Raw genomic sequence first — 25,837 nt, forward strand, 5'->3', positions numbered from 1 at the left:
TACAGATAATAATGAATAGAAATGTCATAAGATAGCTTTGGGTATCAAATGAATAAATATAATAATGATTCAAAAAATAAATGAATGTAAAAATCATACACTGAACAATAGCCTGGGAAGTCAATATTGCTTCACAGGACTTCAATTTTGTTCAACAAAAGCATATGAACATTAACATGTAGCAAAGCCTATGCCAGGTTCTGGTGTCCTGAAAGGCTCTGTCTCTCAGAACTAAGCTTCAGCATTTCCCAAATCAGTAGCAAATATAAGTCCAATTTAAACTAAAATTATTACAATAAGAAATCAGAGCACCAAGTAGAATGATGGGAAGATGAAAAAAGGATGGAAACCACTCTCCCCACAAAAATAAATTAGTACAGGATCCAGACGGAAATGAAGAAAACAGATACCCAGTTCCAAACTCTAGCAAAATAAGGTTAGACTATCCCAAGAAACCCAATGAAGCCCACAAGAACACCCTAAAAGAAGAAACCCTGCAAGAAATCACTGAGAACTTCATGGAGATGTTACTAGACCAGGTTAACCAAAAAGTACAGGAGGCACTCAAGAAATTCTGAGACAACAAAAATAAAGAATATGAGAAGACACAAAAACAAATAAGTGAACTCACAGGAGTCCTAAATAAATACCAAAGTGAAGCAGAGAATATCATAAACAGAGAGATAAATGAATTAAGGGGAAAATTGACAATATTAAAGAGGAAGTGACCCATGATATGGCAAACCTCAAAAAAAGAATGAAAGAAATACACACCATAATGGAAGCTCCATCAGACTAGAACAAACAGAAGACATAATCTCAGAACTTGAAGATGAAATGCAAATTAAAGGAAAAACTTAAAAACTATTAATCAAACAACTCAAAACCTGTGAAGGAATAGGAAAAAACTCAACAACTCCATCAAAAGAACAAGCCTTAGAATCATGGGCATTGAAGAAGGAGAAGGGGTGTAAGCAAAAGAAATTAGTAATATATTCAACAAAATAATAACAGAAAATTTCTCAAACTGAGAGAAAACTATTCCCATTCAGATACAGGAAGCCTCCAGAACACCAAACAGACTTGACCAAAATAAAACTACCCCACAACATATTATCATTAAAACAACAAGCACAGAGAATAGAGAAAGAATTTTGAGGGCTGCATGAGCAAAAAAAAAAAAAAAAAAAAAACAAAACATACAAAAGTAAACCCATCAAAATCACAGCAGAATCTCAATGGAAACCTTAAAATAAAAAACAGCATGGAGTGAGTTATTCCAGGCACTGAATCAAAATAACTTCAACCTTAGGCTACTCTACCCAGCAAAACTATTCATTGAAATGAGTGGAAAAATAAAAGTCTTCCATGATAAGCAGAAACCTAAACAATGTATGACCACCAAGCAACCACTAGAAAAGATTCTTCAAGGAATTCTGCATGTAGAAAATGAAAGGAAACAAAACCATGAAAGGACAGGCAATACCAAACCACAGGAGAAGAAAAGGTGAGGAAGTAGAGAGTAATACTGATTCAGCTACACACAATCAAACCCTTAAACAACAACAAAAAAAACTAAATGACAGGAATCACCACATACCTATCAATACTAACACTGAATGTTAACAGACTTAATCACACCATCAAAAGACACCATTTGGCAAACTGGATTAAAAAGGAAGATCCAACAATCTGTTGTTTACAAGAGACCCTTCTCATCCACAGAAACAGCACTGACTTAGAGTGAAAGGCTAGAAGAAGATTTACCAACCCAATGGCCCCCCAAAACAGGCAGAAGAAACAATATTTATCTTGGACAAAGAAGACATCAAACCCACATTGTTCAAATTAGATAAAGAAAGACATTTGATACTAATAAAAGGAGAAATATACCAAAAGGAAATAATAATTATCAACCTACATGCACCCAATGTCAATGCACCCAATTTCATCAAACATATTCTGAAGGAACTTAAAACATATATAAACACCAACATATTGGCAGTGGGGTGTACTTTAATACCCCCCATCACAAATAGATACATCATCCAAACAAAAAATCAATACAAAAAATACAAGATCTAAATCACACCATATATCAAATGGACCAAGCTGATGTCTACAGAATATTTCATCCAACTTCTGCACAATATACATTCCTCTCAGTATCTCATGGAATCTTCTCCAAAATTGATCATATCTTAGGGCACAAAGCAAGCCTCAGCAAATATAAGAAAATAGAAATAATTTCAAGCATTCTATCTGATCACAATATATTAAAACTAGAACTCAAGATCAAAAACAACAGTAAAAAACATGCAAACAGTTGGAAGCTGAACAACACATTGCTCAATGAAGAATGGGTCATTGATGAAATAAAACAGGAAATTAAAAGGTTCCTAGAAGTTAATGAAAATGAAAACACGACCTACCAGAACCTATGGGACACAGCAAAGGCAGTTCTGAGAGGAAAGTTTATAGCCATGAGTGCATATATCAAAATGACAGAAACCTCATTCCAATGACTTAATGCTTCTTCTCAAACTCTTCAAAAAACAAGAGCAAGCAAGTCCCAAAAAAGCAGAAGGAGAGAAATAATAAAAATAAGGGCAGAAATCAATGAAATAGAAACAAAAAAAAATGCAAAGAGTCAATGAAACAGAAAGTTGGTTCTTAGTAAAAATAAGTAAGATTGAAATCATCAGAGACTACTTTGAGAACCTATATTCTAATAAATTTGGAAATTTTGAAGAAATGGACAGGTTTCTAGATACTTATGACCATCCAAAATTGAACCAAGAGGACATTAATCACCTGAATAGATCTATAACACAAAATGAAATTGAATTAACAATGAAGACTCTCCCAAAAAAGAAAAGTCTAGGGCCTGATGGATTCTCTGCTGAATTCTATCAGAGCTTTGAAGAAGAGCTAATACCAATCCCCCTTAAATTGTTCCATGAAACAGAAAGGGAAGGATAACTGCCTAACTATTTTATGAAGCCAGTGTTACATTCATTTCAAAACCAGACAAAGACACCTCCAAAAAGCAGAACTATAAGCCAATCTCCTTAATGAACATCAATGCAAAAATCTTCAAGAAAATAATGGCAAACTGAATCCAACAATACATTAGAAAGATCATTCACCACAACCAAGTCAGCTTCATCCCAGGGAAGCAGGGGTGGTTCAACATATGTAAATCTATAACTGTAATACAGCACATTAATAGAAGCAAAGACAAAACCACTTAATCATCTCAATAGATGCAGAAAAAGCCTTCTACAAGATTCAATGCCACTAGGAATAGAAAGGAAGTACCTCAGCAGTGTAAAGGCTGTATATGACAAAACTATAGCCAACATCATACTTAATCTTGAAAAACTGAAACCATTTCCCCTAAAATCAAGAAGACAAGGGTGCCCACTATCCCCACTCCTATTCAAAATAGTACTGGAATTCCTAGCCAGAGCAATTAGGCAAGAAGAAGAAATAAAAGGAAAACAAATAGGTAAAGAAACTGTCCAAATATCCCTATTTGCAGATGACGTTATCCTATATCTTAAAGACCCAAAAACTCCTAGACACCATAAACAGCTAAAGCAAGGTGGAAGGATACAAAATCAACTTACAGAAATCATTAGCTTTTCTATACACCAATAACAAACAAACTGAGAAAGAATATATGGAAACAATTCCATTTAAAATAGCCACAAATAAAATCAAATACCTAGGAGTAAATGTAACAAAGGATGTGAATGATCTCTATAAGGAGAATGAGAAGCCCCTGAAGAAAGACATTGAAGAAGACTACAAAAGGTGGAAAGATCTCCTGTGCTTATGGATTGGTAGAATCCATGAGTAAAAATGGTTATACTACCAATAGCAATATACATGTATAATGCAATTCCCATCAAAATCCCAATGACTTTCATCACAGAGATTGAAAAATCTACCTTAAAATTTATTTGGAAACACAAAATACTGCAAATAGCCAAAGCAATACTCAGAAAAAGAGTCATGTTGGAGCTATCACAATACCAGATTCCAAACTGCATTACAAAGCAATAGCAATAAAAACAGCATGATACTGGCACAAAAACACACATGAAGACCAGTGGAACAGAATAGAGGACCTGGATATGAATCTACACAGCTATACACACCTTATTTTTGACAAAGGTGTCAAAAATAGATGATAGAGAAAAGATAAACTCTTCAACAAATATTGTTGGGAAAAGTGTTATCCGTCTGCAAAAAACTGAAACAAGATCCATGTCTATCATCCAGTTCTAGTATCAACACAAAGTGGATAAAGGACTTTAATATTAGACCCAAAACAAGTTAGTACAGGAAAGAGTAGTGAATACTCTGTAAGCAATAGTTATAGGCAAGGACTTCATCAACAGAACTCCAACAGCCCAGCAACTAAGAGAAAGGATGGACAAATGGGACTACATGAAATTAAAAAGCTTCTGCACAACAAATGAAATGGTCTCTAAACTGAAGAGACCATCCACAGAGTGGGAGAAAATATTTGCCAGCTATGCATCAGTCAAAGGACTGATAACCAGAATATACAGGGAACTCAAAAAACTAAACTCTCCCAAAACAATGAACCAATAAAGATACGGGCAACTGAACTAAACAGAACTTTCTCAAAAGAAGAAATTTAAATGGCCAAAAAACACATGAACAAATTCTCACCATCTGTAGCCATAAAGGAAATGCAAATCAAGACCACACTAAGATTCCACCTCACCCCTGTTAGAATAGCCATCATCAAAAACACCACCAACAACAAACGTTGGTGAGGATGTGGGGAAAAAGGAACCCTTGTACACTGCTGGTGGGAATGTAAACTAGTGTAACCAGTTTGGAAAAAAACTGGAAGCTTTTTAAAAATCTAAACATAGATCTGCCATATGATCCAGCAATCCCACTCCTGGGGATATACCCAAAGGAATGCGACACAGGTTACTCCAGAGGCACCTGCACGTCCATGTTTATTCCAGCACTATTCACAATAGTCAAGTTATGGAAACAACCAAGGTGCCCCACTACTGAAGAATGGATTAAGAAAATGTGTTACTTATACACAATGGAATTCTACTTAGCCATGAAGAAGAATGAAATCTTATCATTTGCAAGTAAATGTATGGAACTGGAGAACATCATTCTAATCAAGATTAGCCAGGATTAGAAGACCAAAAATTGCATTTTCCCTCTCATATGCAGACTTTAGATATAGGGCAAATACAGCAATGTGGTTGGACTTGGGTCACATGGTAAGGGGAGAGCACAAACAGGAGGTATGGGGATAGGTTAGAAACCCAAAACATGATTGTATTCGATGTCCTCTATGGAGATGATATAGAAACCTTAAAGTGACAGAGGTCAATATGAGAAGGGGATCAGGAACTAGAGAAAAGGTCAGTTAGAGATGAATCAACTTGGGTTGTAACACATTTGTACAGGGGAGCAATGCTAGGAATCTCTCTGTTTAGCTATCCTTATCTCAACTAGCAAAATGCTTTGTCTTTCTTATTATTGTTTATACTTTCTCTTTAACAAAATTAGAGGTAAGGGCAGAACAAGTTCTGCCTTAAAGGGGGGGGAGAGTGGTAAATGGGTAGGGGGGAGAAATGTCCCAAACAATGTATACACATATGAGTAAATGAATAAAAAAAAAGTAGACTCAAGTGTGGGTGAATTATTGCATTTTTCCTTGTTTCATGTCTTAGCCCTACAATTTTTTATAGACGTTAGATCTCTGTTGCCTTCAAAAAGAGTTTTTAAAATAGTCAGGTTTTCTACTTGTTCTCAGATAGAGGGTTAAGTCAAAGTGTCTTTTCCATCATTACCAAGAATAGTAGTCCCTGTTTTATAATAATATTAGGCTTTCCTTTTTAAAATGTAACTTAAATAAATTTTAATGTTAAGAATAGTTATGCATATAAATTTGTTTGAACTATTTTTTCATATGATTTCCCACAGATTTCAACTTTATCTGTTAAATTATCACCTTTATTGCATTAATTGAAATGCCAATTTCTCAGATTTCTTTCCGTGAACAGATTCTATATTTTGGTCTATTAAAGTGTTTGTCTCTTCATTTTCTACAATCAAGTATTTTAATATTTATAGACTCAATTTTCTATTTAATTTTAATTGGTTATTGTTAAAAATAATGTACACTCATGCCTTTTCCAAAATTGAAACATATTACCATGTTTATTTAAATTGCATTAAAGTAATGTATTACCTTAGTGAGAAATTATGTCACAAATGTTGGTATGTACTTATCTAAGAGAATATTTAGATTGATTTCCAGTAGCATCTTCTCTTATGTTACTTTATGAGATTTATGTTTGCTATTGAAACAAAGTTTGTATAACATAAAATTCAACACACTAATCATTTAAAGTATACAATTCAGTGACATTTAGGTATTTATACTCTTATGCAACTATCAATTGACACTATCTTATTCTAAAGTATTTTCAGCAGTCCTTAAACAAATACCATACTCATTAAGCAATCGCTATCATTCCTCCTCAGTTCAACTCCTGGTAAACATTTCTATACTTTGTTTTACAACGGATTTTCTTATTCTGGGTATTTCATCTTCTTGGAATCAAAGATTATGTGCTATTTGTTTCGGCTTCTTTCACTAAGAACAATGTTATGAAGGTTTATCAATGCTGCAGCTTTAATTAATGATAGATTCTTTTTTATGACTGACAATATTCTACTGTACTAATATATCATATTATGCTTATTTATTCAATAATTAATTGCCATGTTTTTGGTGTTTTTCACAGTTTTATTTTTTATTTTGTGAGTTTATAATTCCAATAATCAACAGTTCTCATCCATATTGAATATATCAATTTTTCAAGTTGGTGACAAGTACATAGGCAATCCACATACATACAGTGTTGGTTTGGCAAACCTTCATCCATGATATGTTTTTTTCTTTAAATTATTGCTACTAACAATAACATACAACTTTAAGAGAACACAAGCTTTCAATTCCTGGTTGTATGGCTAGGAGTGCAATTGGCTGGGTCAATGTTCAACATTATGAGTAGTGGTTAAACTTTTTAAAACAGAGGTGATATTTTACATTGCCAGGACCAATGTATGAATTATAATTTTGTTAATTGCTTTGTTTTGATTTTTATTATAGCCATCCTAGTAGATGTGAAATGATAATACATTGTGGTTTTAATTTGTGTATTTCCTTAATGAATAATGGTGTTAATCATCTTTTCAGGTAATTACTAACCACCATTTATATATCTTTGGAGAAATGTCTATCAAACTACTTTCCCTATATTTTAATCAAATTGTTTGACTTTCTATGTTGCTTTACAAATCATTTGTAAACTCTATAAAACATGTCTAGTAAGATTTATGATTTGTAAATATTTTCTCTAATTGTGTAGTTTTCCTTTTCATTTTTTGATAATGTGCTTTGATGCACAAATTTTAATTTGTCTATTTTTCCTTTTGCTACTCTTTTTCTTGGTAGAGTATTTAAAAAATAATACTAACTAATGTAATAAAATTTTTAAATATTTCCTTCTAATCATTTAATAGTAGAGTGCTTGCAAGCACAAGGCCCTGATTTTATACCCAAGTACCACAAATAAAAGATATTTTGTCTAGCATATTTTGGCAACACTTGAAATCATATTTTCCTTTCCTCTGTAGCCCCAGATTTTGTCATTACTGTTTTTTGTAATACATTTTTATTTAATGACTTTTGGGAGCTGAACTTTTAGTCTCTGTATTTTGACATTTGTGGCCATTGACATCTTATTCTTTCATCACCAGTGACTTCATAGAGATTCTTTAAATACTTGGAACCTTATCCCCCAATAAAATCATTCCATCTTTGATGAGAAGCCATTTGCTTGTGTTGGAACACATCTATTATGCTTTGCCTGGAAGTTTATAATGACACATTACTGTTAATTTTCTCTATGTATAGAGGCTAGAAGCCAGGCAGGAGTGCAAACTCAAGTATTTCTCCTCTTTCTTCTGACTTTTCCCTGAAGCATGGACATGTGCTTAGCTTTTTATGTTCCCAAGAATATAGTAGAAGAAAAGACCTTTGAGTTGGTCATCCAGGAGTCACTGTTTAAGTACAAAGCACCGACATCAATTTTCTCTCAATTCCTCTCTTTCCAGCACTGGTATCTATATAAAAAATGTGCTAATATCTTCAAAGTAACTGTGAAGCTGGAAAGCAGACAAAGAAATCAGAGTAAATTAAATGTCACAAAGCTCTCTTTATTCAAATATTCAACTTTTTTTTGAGTACTTGTTCCTTAGCTTGTAAAATTTTAGTTGGTTTCCAGTGTTCTGAAAAAAATGACTGATTCCAGGGTTTTAAGTTCCAGTTTTCATGCTGATTGTATTTAAAAAATGCACTTTTGAATTTCATTAATCTATTTTCACTCAAATCTCATTTGTTTTTTAAAGTTATCTTCATGTAAATCTTATACATTTCTTCATAATGTATTTTTGGGTACCTTATCTTTTTGTTGCTATTGCAAAGTGACTTTTTATCTCATGTGTATAACACACAAAATTACTTATTCTCTAGTTCAGTGGTTCTCATTCTCAATTACCTCTCAGGTGATATTTGGCAAAGTCTGGAACATTTCTGGTTGTCAGAAGTGGCCTAGGGGTGCTACTTTTATCTAGAGGGTAAACATGATACAAATCATCCTAGAATGCAGAGGCAAGCCTCCTCTACCCAACATCAAATTATTACTTGGCTTCAACATGTTAATATGCCATTGTTGGAAGCAATGCTAAAATACTTTGTAAATGTTTTTCAGTGGATTCTCTTGAGTTTCCCATGCATTTTGGTATACCATACACAAGTAATAATAATTTTCCCCTTTTCCTGTTTAACACTCTAAATCTTATTTTTTATGTATGCTGAAAAGATAGAGAAATGAAAGTTTGTATCTTTATATTGTTTATGAGTTCAATAAGAATATATTTGAAATTATTTTCTTACACATATCTGACTTTTATTTTCATGCTTCTTTGTCCATTTAACTTTCCATATATCATGCATATGTTTGCACTTTATTTAGTCTTCTAAACAAAATGTTTTTAAAAAACAAACCTGAAGTTGTTAAAATAAGTGTAATGCCATTTACCAGTGGAACCTGGTTGACCGAAGCCGTAAAAAAGATGAGGGGACTACTGAGTCCTGCTCAATAGCCACTTTAATGAAGTATACATTGCTTTTTATAAACTCCTTTTACACAGAGAGCATTTGGTCAGAAAAAGCATGCCAAGTATTACGTGTCAAGGTTACATTAGCACAGGGAAGGAAAGTTAAAATTAACTCTGTTATATCTCCTTTAAAACAGGAACAGAGAAGCAGGAGAAGAACATGGTCAACATAAATTTCTTATTTATAACCGAAGGACACAAAGCCATCTGGAAACCTTGAATACTGTTTTTCTGGATGTCTGGCTTTCTCACAAGGCCAGATACCAACTCACACAGGCACAGTCTTGTCTGAGACTTTTGCCCCAGTTCCTTGGAGCTTTCTCACAAGGCCAGGTACCAACTCACACATGCACAGGCACAGTCTGGTCCTGAGGCTTTTGCCCCAGTTCCTAGGAGCTTTCTCACAAGGCCAGGTACCAACTCACACAGGCAAGGTCCCATTGCTGGCTCCAACAAGTCCCCCTTTTTCATTTTTTAAACGTAGCAATCCCAATGTGACTATGGCTTTAGAAGTTTTGTAAGAATTTAATTGTCATTGGAAACAGGAGTATCCTGTAGAAAAAATGACAAGACCAACTATAGCAAGAATAACCCATTTGATAAATCTTTTTGATCATGTCAATAATTTAGACACTACTTTAGTTACTAAACCTTCTAAGGGAGAGTGTTGTCATTCTCTTGTTAAGTTTACAGGCAACCAAACATCTTTTCTTGTCCTTAATATAAACAATGTTTGAGAGGACCAATTAATGGGCAATTGTTAACACAGGTGTATAGTCTACCATCAAAGCAATCAACACTTTTTAGAGTAAAATTAAAACTAAAAGTTCCAAGAGTGAAAACATATGGTAAATTGACACATGCTTGCACATAAAAGGATGCATTATAATCAAAGACATAGTCAGATCAGGAATATTTGTTTCTAGATAAGTTTCCTTTTCAATAGGTCATTGGTGCAGAGGCAGCAACCAATTTCCAGATCTCAGGTTGTTCTGGATAAGTAATATTTTGTATTAGATATCAGGGCCTTGGGGATGACATTCGCCCATCATGTCATGCCATTAGTCCTTTCATATTATATTCTGTATGTAATGGGCTATTTTGTTAAACAATTTTGTTAATATAATCACAGACAATCCTATTTCAATCTTCAGGACAGTTGTGTACAAAGCGTCCATGAGGGCCCCAATCAATAAAAGAGAAATTATGAGTAGATACAAGTAACTTTCCAGTGCTGGCATGAAAATTGCTCCAATGAGGAGGAGAATATTTCCAATGTTTATATGATATAGTCTTGCATATTGTGAGATTGTGTTTTTCCATGTTAGTATTATTAATTTCTGTAAAATTTAAAGACAAAGTCTCATGTACAGCTTTCCTGTGTAGGAAGCAGTATGTTAAACCACGTTTGAATGCTTACAGGAAGACAAGGAACTGGATGACCAATGCACAAATGCAGAATTTCATATCCTAAGGATATATTCATAGCAGTCCCTTCCTCCGAAGGATGAGCCTGACATTCTGAAGATGAACCCATAGTGTTTCAGGGATCCATGGACATCTGTAGAAACACACGCATAACCCTTGCTCTTTTTATGTAAGAGCCCAGGCAAACCAAGAGTTAAAAGAATTATACCAAATCAAGATTTGTATGTCTGGCAAAGATGTTTATCTGCTGCACTCAAAATATCACCCTGAGGTAAATTTTAAAAATTTAAAGTAAAAAGTGTTAATGCTATGGTATCTCGGGGGGGTCCCCCTTTTTCATTTTTTAGCAATTGTGTTTTTAAAGTTCTATGTGCTCTTTCAACAATAGCTTGTCCTTGTGGATTATAAGGGAGGCCAGTGATATGAACAATGTTCCATTCTATACAAAATTGTTTAAATCAATGACTTGTATAAGCAGGTCCATTGTCTGTTTTAAGTTTTGAAGGCACTCACATAACTGCAAAACATTGTAAAACAGAGGCAATGATGGCACAAACATTTTCATTACATTGAGGAACAGCCCAAACGAATTTAGAATAAGTATCAATAACAACATGTAAATATGGTTGCTGTGGAAAAAAGGTTATGTGAGTCACATCCATTTTCCATAATTCATTAGTACATAGACCTTGAGGATTAGTACCAGACGGGTGAGATCTACAAAGTAAAGGAGCACATACAGGACAAGATTTGACTATATCATGAGCAGTATGAAGAGGAATTTTATAATGCACATGTAATCTGTTGGCATTAGTATGTAAATGTTGATGTTCTTTTTCAGGGGATGAACACACTGCACATGTAAGTTTATATGCAATATCATTTGTTCACACTAGGGGGCTGGGCAAATTAGAATGAGCCCTCATATGAATAATATATAAAGGATAAGTACAAGTTTGTATTAGATGTTGTAATGTGGATAATAATGTTTTCATAACTTCATGAGTAGTAGAAATAAGAGCAATTTCAATAGCAGGAAACAGTCCTACTACATAAAGTGAATCTGAGACAATATTTAACGGTTTATCTGTAATTTTTTGCAATAAATAAATCAGAACTGCCAATTCTACCTGTTGTGCAGAAGAATAATTAGTTTGAATAGTTTCATGTAAATCAGGTCCATGTATGCCTCTTTTATCATATGATGATCCATCTGCATAATAAATTAAAGCATGAGATATAGGATTTAATTTTACTATAGTGTTAACAATAAATGGAGTTCTTTTAAAAAATCTCACAACATACCTGCTGGGTAATGATTATATTTCCATAATAATTGCTTATACTGTTACTTAAATTATCATTAAGGGGTAACAGATTTTCAAACTGCTTGTTAGTGAGGGGTAAAATAATAGTTGTGGATCAAATCCCAAAATCTGTAGGCATCTTGTTCTTCCCTGTATAATTAAAGAGGCTATTAGATTAATATATGAAGTTAACACTTTAGTTTTTGTTTGTTTTAAATATAACCATTCTAAAGGAGAGTTCTCCTGGGCTAAAATTCCTATAGGAGAATGTGGAGAAGAAACATTAACAAGGAAATAGGTTTTAAAGGATCAAATCTTGTTAGAAAGGCAGTCTGTAACTGTGACTCAAAAATTATAATTCATTTTCAGCATCAGATATTAAAGTCTGAGGGCTGTCCAGGGCGGTATCACCTTCTAAGACAGAAAACAATTAGTAAGTTTATAATTTGGTATACCTAAAGAAGGACGAAGCCAATTAATGTCTCCTAGTAACTTTTGAAAGTCATTTAGAGTTGTTAATGAGTATCTTCATATGTAGATTTTTGAGTACTAACAGTGAATCATTCAACCTCATGACCTAAATATTGAAAAGGAGTAGTAGTTTGTATTTTTTCAGGTGCTATTACCAATCCTCCTATTTGTAAAGCTTTTCTGTGTGGTTTCAAAAATTTTTTGTAATTGTTTAGAACATGCATAAGAAATTAAAATGTCATCCATATAGTGGAGGATATATGCATTAGGAAATGTTACTCTAATAGGTTGTAATATCTTTCCTACAAAATATTGACATAGTGGGGGAATTAGTCATACACTGTGGCAGCACTGTCCATTGATATATTTGTAAAGGTTCTTGCTGATTTAAGCTAGGAATGGAAAATGTAAGCCTTTCCCTATCTTTGGGATGTACAAAGTATAAAATCAATCTTGTAAATCTAAAACAATCAAAGGCCATTCCTTAGGAATACATGCAGGAATAGGCAATCCAGTTTGTAAAGCTCCCATAGTTACCATAGATGCATTTACATTTCTCAAATCTATAAGAAGTCTCCATTTTCCAGATTTTTTCTTAATAACAAACACTGGGGAATTTCAAGGAGAAAAGGAAGGTTCTATATGTTTGTGCTCTAATTGTTTTTGAATTAATTGTTTTAAAGCCTGTAATTTTTGATTATTTAGGGGCCACAATATAAAAGTCATAGGGAATCTACCCTGAGTCATTGTTCTATCCAGCCAAATATTCTCTATAAAAAGGAGAAGCAGGACCATAAGTTACACAAGCCTTTTTAAAGTCTTTTATAAAATTCATATGCAATGCATTATAAGTGTTATTGCTATTCATATTAGACATAACAGGAAACAGCAGTCACAATTTATGAGGCTGTGGGGGGATAGGAATATGAGCTGCTAATGAAGAGTCATTATTTCTTTCAAAGCCCTTGTCAAGGGGAATATGTAAATAACTCATTTCCTCTTCAATGTTTCCCCTTTCAGGATGTTCATTCCAATCCTCCTCCTCTAGGGGAGGGGAAAAAATCAGCAGTTTCTCTCAGAGGAGTGGATACAATTGCCAGCGCTGAATGTCGCGGTTTACATTCGGTTTCCTCCGGCACAGTAAAGCCATGACTAAAGCACCTTTTACTTTCCTTAGTGATTTTTTCCATATTTCCTGTATCTAATTCACACTCATGAAAGGAGGCTACAGTATCTTTTTCTAAATTTTCTTCCCTTCTCTCTCCTCTAAGTATAAGAATTACAGATTTAACCAGAGCCCATGTTATCCAAAAGTGAATAGGTATCTTTTCTCCCTGTCTGTATGCCTTTTCAACATTTTTACGTGCTTGCTCCCAAACTTCTTCATCTAAAGTACCTTCCTCAGGAAACCAAGGATTATATTCAGAAATTACTTCTAAGCAGTCCTTTAACTGCTGTTTGGAAACTAGAGCTCCTCCTCATAATAAAAAATGATGCACGAATGAAAGAAAAAGCTGGACTCTGCACTCATTTTGCCCCATCTTGTCTAACTTACCTCCTTCTGTAAGGATCTTCGCGTCACATTCAAAATTCTCTTTCAGGTCCCTGTTCAGGCGCCAAATGTAATGTTGTTTACCAGCAGAACTTGGTTGACTGAAGCCATAAAAAGATGAGGGGACTACTGAGTCCTGCTCAATAGCCACTTTAATGAAGTATACATTGCTTTTTATAAACTCCTGTTACACAGAGAGCATTTGGTCAGAAAAAGCATGCCAAGTATTATGTGTCAAGGTTACATTAGCACAGGGAAGCACAGTTAAAATTAACTCTTTGTTATGTCTCCTTTAAAACAGGAACAGAGAAGCAGGAGAAGCACACATTCCACATAACTTTCTTATTTACAACTGAAGGACAAGAAGCCATCTGGGAACCTTGGATATTGTTTTTCTGGACTTCTGGCTTTCTCACAAGGCCAGATACCAACTCACACAGGCACAGTCTTGTCTGAGACTTTTGCTCCAGTTCCTTGGAGTTTCTCACAAAGCCAGATGCTGACTCACACAGGCAAGGTCCCATTGCTGGCTCCAACAAGTAAGGTAGAAGATGGAAAAGGAAAGAGAGAGTAATTTAGGAAGTTTATCTGGCTACAGTAGTGAATATTCATTTGCAAAATATCATGGTGAAACTCCTTTGAACAATGAATACACACTAAAAAATAGAAATGTGCAAGAAGCTCTGTTCAGGAGTGGATAGTAACAGGAGGGAGAGGAAATGGAGAGGGTAAAGGGGGGTGAATATGGTTGACGGAATTAATATACTTTTATAAGAATACAAGGATGAAATCTGTTGAAATTTTTTTAAGAATTGGGAGGGATATCTAAGATAATTATTGAGGGGTGAATCAAAACAAGGTACATTGTGAGCATATATGAAAATGTCACAATAACATGTCCTGTACTAATATATGCTAACAAAAATATTAAAAGAGAGATTAGTTTTTCACATGTACATCTTTTAATAGGTTTTGCCTTAATTCAGTCATAATCCATATTTGTTTTTTCTGGTTTTATGTCTTCTTCATATTACTTTGTGGTTCTTGTTTTCTTTGCATTGTTTATACACACACACACACACACACACACACACACATATATATATATATATCCTGTAAATAATATGAAGGCTTGAATTTTTATTTTTAGTTAGGAATAAAATTTTGGGTTTCAGTTGTTTTCTGACAATTCTGTGGACATTGTTTTGCTCACTTTTAGGCAAGATACTGTGGAAATTTTTGAAGTTCAAATTACTTCTCCCCTTTACATTTGTCTTCATATTTTGAAACCACAAAATATTTTCCATCATCTTTGAAGTCTAGACAGTTTGCAAGGATGTGCTTTGTGATTATCATTTTGAGTCATTTGTTTCCTCCTACTACTCAGTATGTCCTTAAAAGTATAGAAATTAAATTTTATTATTCCAAGACATTGTTCATAAATTACAATTCCAACATTAATTTCATGTTTTGTTGATTTGATTCTTCATTGTTACCAATTATATAAAACTTGGCTATTTTGCATGTTTCTATATTTATTATTAATTAAAACAAGGATTTTGCAACTTTGTTCATGTCCATATGTTTCCTACAAATGTGTCTGAAACTCCCTCATTCCTTTTTTTTTTCCTTTACACTATTTCAAATATAAAGTGACTCTCTTTTCTCTAGTTTATTTTTTTCACTGAGGTTCTTATGGTTCATATCTTATCCATTGTTTTGTTTTGTTACATCTTCTCTGACTTAGATCTCCTTTTGGAGCTCTTGTTTTAAGGACATGATTGGTTAACTGAGTTAATTTAATTTAATTTAAAATAAAATGTCATGTGTTATTTTACAGTATTTTTTAGCCTATCATTTTTCTCTCCTGTTTCTTTCATTATATGTGACTTATAGTATATTTTTAAATTCTTTGTGTGATTACTTATCTTTGAATAAACCAGGTCTTCATAGATCAGCAGATTACAGAGATTTATGTGGAAGAGGAGATAGTCTAGTGTTCTTTCATTTGTGACACAAGGTTTTCGTGACTTATATAATATTTTACATTCCCTCAACTAGCCACAGACTGCTTCCTGTAATACTTCATTTTGTCTTGCTTTTGTTTATGCCTAATTGAGCATAAGGAGTACTGGAAAGTACTCGGTACTTGAAATGGACCTTGTACCATTTCAAAACAAGAGATTTTGCTGTTGCCCTTCAGGGCAAAATTTTATCTCAGCAGCCTTAAAATTTACAGCTGCTGATTTTATTCCTACATGTATTTCTAAATATTTCAATATCTCTGCTTTTGGCAGCCCTTCTCCACATACTATGGCATTGAGTTATGAATGTTTTATGATTTTACAAAAATTTATAATTTTTAAATCAGGAGTCTTATTTCATAAAGATTTTTAAATGCAAGGTGTGTTGTTTTCTTTATTTCTCAAAACTTGAATTGTAGAAGATTCATATTATTTTCATTTTGAAATTTCTACACCTGACAAAACCATTCACTCTTCTATGTTAAAGCAATCCTTGTTTGTCTCTTTCTGTATCTATAATAATTTGGAGCTGCTTGATTAGTGCTCATTTTTAATATGTTGTAAACCACTTGTCTACTATTTTTCCTGCTGGTAAGATTTTTAACTATATTAGTGACCCTCTAGCTTATTCAAGCTTACTTATATATTTTTTGTTCATTAAGAGATATGTACTTTTGCAAATTTAAAATGATCTTTTCAACATTGTCGATGACTTTTGCAATATCAGCTATAAATGCTTCCTTTATTTCCTTCTTATTACTGTCACACAAAATTGTCTAAATGTCTGTCATCTACAAGTTTATAATGAACTCTGTGTGCTCAACACTGTGTCAAATCAGTTCATTAGCAGCTTTACCAATTGCTTCCTGTTTTTATTGTGTCTTCACATCATTGTGTTACCTGTGGCCTAGTTCCAAATTGTCATCTAAACAATGGCATAAAACTGGTTGAGATAGAGAGATAATTGTTAATATACTTAAATTTTCCTTTAATATCATACCTAGAATACTACTTTCAGTAACTATTTATGGTGTGACCTACATATATCACTGTGTAGATGAACGTGCAGCTATTGATAGTTATAGAGAGACAGATACATAGACTAAAAATATATGGAATAAGATCCACTGATCTGTTCTTACAAATAAATACAATGATATAAATGTACATGTAAATATGAAAACAGACAAAAAACTCATCTATTCACAATTATTTCTCCAGTGATTGGTTGGGTTCTAGGACATTTATTTAGTAATTGAAATATATAATTGTTTGTTCGTCCTTTATAAAAAAATCATATATTTTATATAACTTATTGCTCATTGAAAACACATGGGAATACAATTTAATTCAAGGGTTATTGGATATTTTCAAAATATAGTGTGAAATTCTTTATTTGTAAAGATGTTCATCCAGATGTTTATAATCAGGGATGGTAAACTGTGTTAAACATATCTGAGTATATTTATCAAATTTTATTCACCCAGATTTACTAATATTCTGAGGAAATAGTTTCTATAATGAATTTCAACAAAAGAATTGCAGAACACAAAATGAACAAATTAGCAGTACATGGTGATATTAGTGGTAGTGGTGTTATTTGTAGTAACAATAGCAGTAGGTAACATTCACTGAGTTCTTAACCAAAAGTCAAGTACTGTAAAAAATGTTCTGTGGATTATTTCATGTAATAATGACAATAATGTGAAGAGGTTGATGATAAATTCTTAACTTTTTGAATGAGAAAAATAAAGTTTAAAACGGTTAAGGTTTTATTAGTAATAAAAGTATAAGCACTATACTTATTTAAAATAAATATATCTGCCTGTACATTGGAAATATGTAGCACAATAAAATACCTACAAATGTGATATATAATGAAAAAGCTATATTATACATATACATGTAAATGTAACAAACAATAATGTAAAAGTCCATGTTTAATGGCACCATGTGAGATTTTGCCCCTTCTTACTTTTTCTATATTTTACATTAACTACCTATTAGGAGGTGATCATACAGCTACAGAAAAAGGAAAATGTATTTGTAAGAGAGATAATTTGCATTTCAGGTGGTATAACAGTTTATAAAATTATAAAATATACTAAATAATTTAAGCTTTAACTAGAAAATAATTCTAAATTTAGTGAAATTCAAACAGCTTAATAGTTACAAACATAAAATCATTTTATATGCATGTAGAATCTATCTATAAGTAGAAGCATTTAAAGAACATAACAGAATTAAATAAATATTTATCAAATATGACAGCTTCACCATAGTTTCACACAATCAAAACTCTGTACACACTATTTACATTGACTTCATTGTCTAATATAATCATGTTTTTATGCATATGAGTTCATCTCATGCAAAATAAGAGGCTTGACAAGTTAGTTTATAACTTTTATATAAGATTTCAACAGTGTCACTGGTTTTTTGTCAACATTGGTTCAAGAACTGACAGATAATTTATATGTCTGTGATGACTACTTATCCACAACACCAAACAAACAGGTTGTTGCCACAAAGTTGGAGGTTCCAATCCTGGGAGACCTATATATTAGGCTCTATTCAAAAATGGGTCTTTCTGTTCAATAGTATTTTTATATAAGAGAATTTACTCCCATGTCCTTGTTTAAAGGAGAAGTTCTTGTGTGAACTGCTGAACTACTGCACTGTTCAGTGACTATACAGAACCATAATGCATATATATAAATTATTCATATTAAATATATAGATATATTATAATACTTATAAATTTCAGAAAGCTAGATTCTTAGTGTTTTCACCATAACTAAATGATACTGGAGACAATAGGCTTGTTTAAACTGACTAAACTGACTTAAATATTACCAATGTATACACTTACTGAAATATCACTTGGTAACCCATAATTATGTAAAATTTTAATGTTTTTACGAATCAGTTCAAAAATAAATTTAATTTAAATTAAATAACTGAATAATTTTTTCAAATGACATTTAGGAAGAATCCAAATACATACACATGTAAGTGGCTTATGTGCTGGGGGAAATCTAGGTTGAAAAAAGAATATCTTCTGAATATTATATTTATGAGTTTGTTTGTATACTATCCAAAATCATTAAAAAGAGGGAATGTACCTATATGCCAAATCCCAGAGTCATGTTCAAGTTCAGCACACACTTCAGACTAAGAATCAATGTTTCAAACAGCTACAACTGCCAGTAGCTTTAGAATAACTTCAAAACATGAAATTTGGAATTTTAGACATATTTTCATAGCTATACAAATTAGTATAACACACATTTATGTATCACAACTCTTTGTCTTGTTAATAGTTGTTACTTGTTGCTGATTTGGATGTTTGAGATGTCTCCTATGAATCTTTTGAAGATAAAGTTAGAAGTGAGGCTTTTCTATGGGTGCAAAAAACTGTCTCAATTTAAAAAATGTAAACTTTTAGGGATGAAAGAGATGGCTCACAGTTATAATCCCAGCTACTCTGGAGACAGTGATTGGGAGAATCATGGAAAAAATTTAGCTGGACTTTATTTCACCAAACAAGTCAGGCCCATTGGTGGTGCATGGCTGTAATCCTAGCTATTCAGAGTCAGATGTATGAGGATCAACATCTGAGCACATCTGGGCAAAAGTGAGAGACCCTACCGAAAACAAACTAAAACCAAAGGGTTAAGAACATGGCTCAAGTGATCAAGAGCTTTCCTAGTAAGGGAAAGATCCTGAATTCAAAATCTAATAATGCCAAAAGAATTCTAAATTTTAGAAATGGATTCTTTTTAGTTCACTTTCACTAAAATATTTTATTTTAACTAAATATTTTATTTTCAGATAATTGTAAGATCACTTACAGCACTATGAAATAATATAGGGCAGTTTTCCCAATACTATCATCTCCCAAAATATAGTATATCACAAACAGCCTATTAATATTAATATAGTCAAGATAGAGAAAAATCCCATTATCACAAGGAGCTCTTGTGCTACATTGTTTATAGTTAAACCTACTTTTCCCCTGCTCCCATCCTGCACCTAACATGTGGCAACCTCTAATCTGTTCTATACTTATATTTTTTTAAATTTACAGTTACTTAAATAAACTATCTCTATTGGATTTTCCCCCTATTTTTAGTACTTTTACGTGATCAATTTTTATTGGGATAACTTTCAACTGAAGTATTCTAATTTTAGTATAAGTCAATTTTTTCTCAAGTAGAGAAAATTTAATCCCTGTTTAGGCAGAATTATCAAAAGTTTGTAGGTCATTAATTACATTCATATTTAATGAATATTACATACACTTTACTGCTGGAAGCATTAAGGAACAGAGTGAATAAGACAGACAAGTTCTCAGTCCATAGAGAGCTTATTTTTTAAATGGGAGGAACACGATGGACATTTTAAAAAAAGCATCATTCACACAAATTTTAAACCCAGACCTACATATTATTTCTTATTTGTCTACATATATTCACAGGGAAAATGTCTTCTATTCTGTGTGTTCCAGATAGTCAACACTGTATTTATTTATCCATAACACTTAGCACAATGCTTGGCATATAGTAAGAAGTTGTTTACTCAGTTACTATTTATGGAATTCTTATTGTGGCATCAGGCATGATTCTCAGCACTGGAAAAACAACAGTGAGCAGATAAAACCACCTGTTGAAACAGAGCTTATACAGTTCCCAAACATAGCTGGCACAAAATAGGTTTTCAATAACCTGTCAACATTACCATTGTTATTGTCATTTTTACTATTACTAATATTTACTTCTGCTGATTCATAAACATGATTGCTATTGTGACTTTTAAAATATAAGAACAAATGTACATGAAAATCCAGTGTAAAATGTTACAAATGTTAAGGTTAATATTTCATGAAAAGTCTGCCTGGCTTTCAAGCCTTGGCCTCAGACCCTGAAGCTGCCACAAATTTAATGCCGAAGAAGAACTGGATTGTCTTTTATGAACTCCTTTTTAAGGAGGGAGTAATGGTAGCCAAGAAGGATGTCCACATGCCCAAGCACCCAAACGGGCAGACAAGAATTTGCCCAACATTCAATGTCATGAAGGCCATGCAGTCTTCTCTCAAGTATGGAGGCTACATGAAGGAACAGCTTGCCTGGAGACATTTTTATTGGTAACTTACTAACAAGGGTATCCAGTATCTCCATGATAACCTCCACCTGCCTCCTGAGATTGTGCCTGCCACCCTGCTTCATAGCCATCCAGAGACAGGCAGGCAGCAGCTCGACGGTCTGAAAGGTGAATAACCTGCAAGACTCACAAGAGGAGAAGCCAACAGACCTACAAATGGAGTGCTGTGCCCTCCGGATGCTGACAATTCAACAACTGAATTCCAGTTTAGAAGAGAATTTTGTCTACCTCAATAAAATTTGAGGGCATTCTTTTATGTTGAATAAACTTGTCTCCAGAAAAAAGAAAATTCTGCTTAAAACTACAAAAGACATTTTAACTTGTCTCCTGATAAGCAGTTCTTCATATCATTTCCACAACACACACGTGTAGTTAATTGTCATCTCAGTATTTAATCTGAGCCTGCCACACGAGTATAGGTAGGTAGTCAATTGAGAAGAAGAGAGGGGTATTATTGGTAATTTCATGTAGCCAGTTTTATACAAAACAAAACAAAACTTTTTGGATTATGTTGCATTTTTATTTTCTTTTTTTTTTTTCATTTTTCTTTTATTATTCATATGTGCATACAAGGCTTGGTTCATTTCTCCCCCCTGCCCCCACCCCCTCCCTTACCACCCACTCCACCCCCTCCCGCTCCCCCCCTCAATACCCAGCAGAAACTATTTTGCCCTTATCTCTAATTTTGTTGTAGAGAGAGTATAAGCAATAATAGGAAGGAACAAGGGGTTTTGCTGGTTGAGATAAGGATAGCTATACAGGGCATTGACTCACATTGATTTCCTGTGCGTGGGTGTTACCTTCTAGGTTAATTCTTTTTGATCTAACCTTTTCTCTAGTTCCTGGTCCCCTTTTCCTATTGGCCTCAGTTGCTTTAAGGTATCTGCTTTAGTTTCTCTGCATTAAGGGCAACAAATGCTAGCTAGTTTTTTAGGTGTCTTACCTATCCTCACCCCTCCCTTATGTGCTCTCGCTTTTATCATGTGCTCATTTTTATTTTCATCAAAATAACTTTTCCATTTGCTTTTTAGGTGATGATATTATTTGACTTATTTGAATATTTCCTTAGTTTATCTGAGGACAACACCGTCCAAGATTGGATTTAGTGCAAAGAGCACCTGCAGAGTAGACATAGCAACGTGCCACTCATGTCAAGATGCATAGTTAAACATCCATGTGTAGTTAGTGGCTGCGTGTTCTTCTTTTGATGAAGTGAGAGTACTTTCATGTAACACACCTCCAGCTTCAAGAGTGATGTACAAAATAATTTTGAACATTAATAGCTGTTCTTACTTAAAACATTTCTCTCTTGGCCTGGCTTGTCCTCTTTCCTGTATTTGAATGCTGGATGTTTGCAGAAAGCATTTCTTGAGGATGTTTCTCTCTTTTTAACTTTTTCTTTTGGTAGGAAGAGAAAGATTTGAGGATCAAATATAATCTCAGGGGAAGTCCAAGCTTTTTTTTTGACTGAAAGGCTCTTCAAAGTAGAACCTAGGCCGATAGGTTGACATTTCTAACTTTGAATTTCTGGTGCTTTATTTTATACAAATGTAAATTTAATATTATCTGCCCTTTAGAGGAAGAGCACATGAGACAAGACAAAACCAAACCAAAAATAGCCAAGAGAAACAGACCTGTGGAAACGTCTGACATTAGAAACATGCATTTTCAGAATCACTGTGTCTCTCTCAATCTCTCTCTCTCTCTCTCTCCACACTCTGCCTCTCTCAATCTCTCTCTCTCTTCCCCTGTTCAACTCCCTCCCCTTGCCATCTTCCCTTCAGTCAATTCTTTTTACATTTTGTCTAGAATTACTATATTCCTAAAATAAGAGAAAACTTTTGCCACTGCTACAATGTTACTGTAAAAACAAGTTAAACAAGAACAAATAACTTCCCTGGCTATTCAATATTATGGATCTAAATTAGAGTAATGGGATGTATATTTTTAAAGTGTCTTGGTCATTCTGACATGCAGGTAAGATTTGGTAATTGCTGGTTTACAAGTCAAAACCCAATGTCTTTTACTTGGCATCTGAATCCCAATTGAACCTGAAGTGAAAGTTATTACATTTATAAGATAGTGTATTTTGAAAAACACTAAACTTCTTTAATTTTAATATCTTGTAATTAACTCATGTGAACTAGATTTCCTACCATCTATCTAAAACAAGTAAGTTTTTACGCAGATCAGTTTCACAGAGGGAGAGTATAAAATGCTGAACTATCAGTTTTCCAAGTACATAACTTCAAAAGGAAGGCTTTTTCTCATTTCTCTGAGTGCTAGAAAGCCTTTGGCTATAGCCCTGTATATAACAGAAATGAGTTGAGATAATGCAGTCAATGATATAAGTACAAATACACACTTAATTTTTGTACTACTTTAGACATAGTATCTGTGATAAATGTACATGTCTTCTCAGCATGTTTAATCGTATATTCAAAATACTTATAGAAAAACATGAAGTAAATTATGAAAGCCTCATTGCATTAAACACAAATGCATGCAACCTATTTCTTTGCCTAATTCCAAAGAAAAATGCCAAATGTTGAGGGGGGTAACTTATCTAAAATATTAATGAATTAGAGAACGCACATTTTCTTTCTTTTACAAAAATGTACTGAGCAATTATCTTCCTGAGTGGTAAAGACTGAAGATGTTGGAAGGTTTTGATAATACCAGAAAAATAATGTCTATGATCTTTTTTACCCCAAGTCTTTGCTAAGGACTAAATTATAAATGGTTCATTTCTAAAATTTCCTGTCACATGAATAACTTACTGTTAATTGTGCTTTGCAATCACATTACACTGCATTTACATAGTAAATACTTACACTAACCAGCTCTGTGGTTGGGACGTTTTCTAAAAATAAAATATCTGCCTTTGATTGTCAATGGTACATATCTGTTGCTGTATAAAAGTTACCTCTAAACACAGCAGCATAAAGGAACCAACATTTATTATATCATAGTTTTGATAGGTTAGACGTTGGGAGCAGCTTAACTGGGTGATTTTGACTAAGGATGTCTCGTGAAGTATTCATTAAACACTTCGGTTTCTATAGGAGTAAGGAGGTTTAGTTTTAAAATTGGGATAGTCCTTGGAACATTAGAAAAAATTGATTTTGTGAACTTGAGGCTTGGGGTACAACACTTTCTGTGTTAAAATTACTCAGTAGAGTCCTCGGGAAAATGAGACAAGATGTGTTCCTCACTCATGAAGATAAAGTCAAGATGAAGGCTGCTGCTCTGTTCATGTGCAGGCTTTACTGAGCCTGAAGGAAAAACTATTTGAAAACATAATTACATGATTATTAGGTAGAGTTTTTAGTACTTTACCATACAGTTCTCTCCATGCTAAAGATTGGGTGTTCTCATGACATGGTAGCTAACTTATCCAGAAAGAATATTCTGAGAGAAGAAAACAAAGGATAAGATGCAGTGACATTTTTTGAACCAATCAGAGATCTGCCGCTTCTGTCTTACTTTATTCATTATTAGCAAGTTATTAAGTTCAGATCATGCACAAGAACAAAATAATTAAATCCCAACATTTAGAGGGGTCAGTGTCAAACAATTTGTGAACCTGTTTTATTTGGAATGATAACATCTACTTGAATGATTGTTTTTCCATTAATATAATGTATATTAATATAGATTGAAGTAATACATGTAAGAAATTTAGAACAGTGTCTGGAACACATAAAAACCTCTATTACAGTATTTGATAATGTTCTCCCTTCCTTCAAACAACAAAATATTCTTTTTTCCAAGTAACAACATCCACATTGATTTGATTTGAAATGAATTGCTCAGAAGTCTATCATTACAAATTTATTAGAAGTTAATATTTATACACAAGAGTAGCATTGCCAATTCAAATTATATGCAAAGATCACTAGAACAGATTGTTATAAGAAGTGTTTATAGCTATCTATATGTATAAACAAATATCTACTTATCTAAATGGGCAGCCAGATTATGTAGTAACAAGGTCATTCCCAGGATCTCTCAAACTTTTTAAGCACTTAAAGGATAGGTGACAGAACAATGGAATTATTTCATCTTCTCTTCACTAATCTAGAATCATCTTCCATTAATTACTTTCCTCTTTCCTAATTTATTTAAAAACTGAATCAAATAAACTGAATCAAATAATCAATAAGTACCAGTATCTCTTTGACTATGCAATATGTTTGTGCTGTGTGCACTCCAAGTAATACCAATGAAACCTCAAAATATTTGGCAAATACCATGCACTTTTCTGAAGAAAGATATGTGAACCAGCAACTAGTTAAAATACGTATGTAGTACATAGTAAACATGGTAAGTTCCCAGCAATTACCAAGCAACAAACACTCATCTTAATATGTCTCCCATGGTTCCTTTCTGCTTTGTGGTTTCTAATAGCTTGCTGAGACATACACAAAGAATACTATATACCACTGGCCTGCAAAATTATAAACGCCAGAGGACTTCTTGAGCAAAATAGAAAGAACCTAAATTATGCAAAATAAATTAGATTAGTGAAATAATTTATTGTGGTATTGCTTATGTTCACATGTCTATGCTTCTTTAGAATTATGTAATTTGATTTTTATAATAATCTAGCCCATTACAGATTTAGA

General features: G+C 33.3%; 1 long non-coding RNA gene across 3 annotated transcripts in view; it reads right to left on the reverse strand.

Moving 5' to 3' along the window:
- The window catches only part of LOC141419582 (uncharacterized), a 99,754-nt gene extending 85,330 nt beyond the window's left edge, over window positions 1–14,424 (reverse strand). For all 3 annotated transcript variants that reach the window (XR_012444223.1, XR_012444225.1, XR_012444224.1), the window contains exons 1-2: window positions 14,026–14,424; window positions 8,121–8,250 (exon numbers count right to left, since the gene is read on the reverse strand). This is a non-coding gene — a long non-coding RNA (uncharacterized lncRNA). The remainder of the gene's footprint in view (window positions 1–8,120; window positions 8,251–14,025) is intronic.
- Between the last annotated feature and the right edge of the window lie 11,413 nt (window positions 14,425–25,837).

This window comes from Castor canadensis, chromosome X (assembly GCF_047511655.1).
Source record: "Castor canadensis chromosome X, mCasCan1.hap1v2, whole genome shotgun sequence".
Taxonomy (NCBI): Eukaryota; Metazoa; Chordata; class Mammalia; order Rodentia; family Castoridae; genus Castor; species Castor canadensis.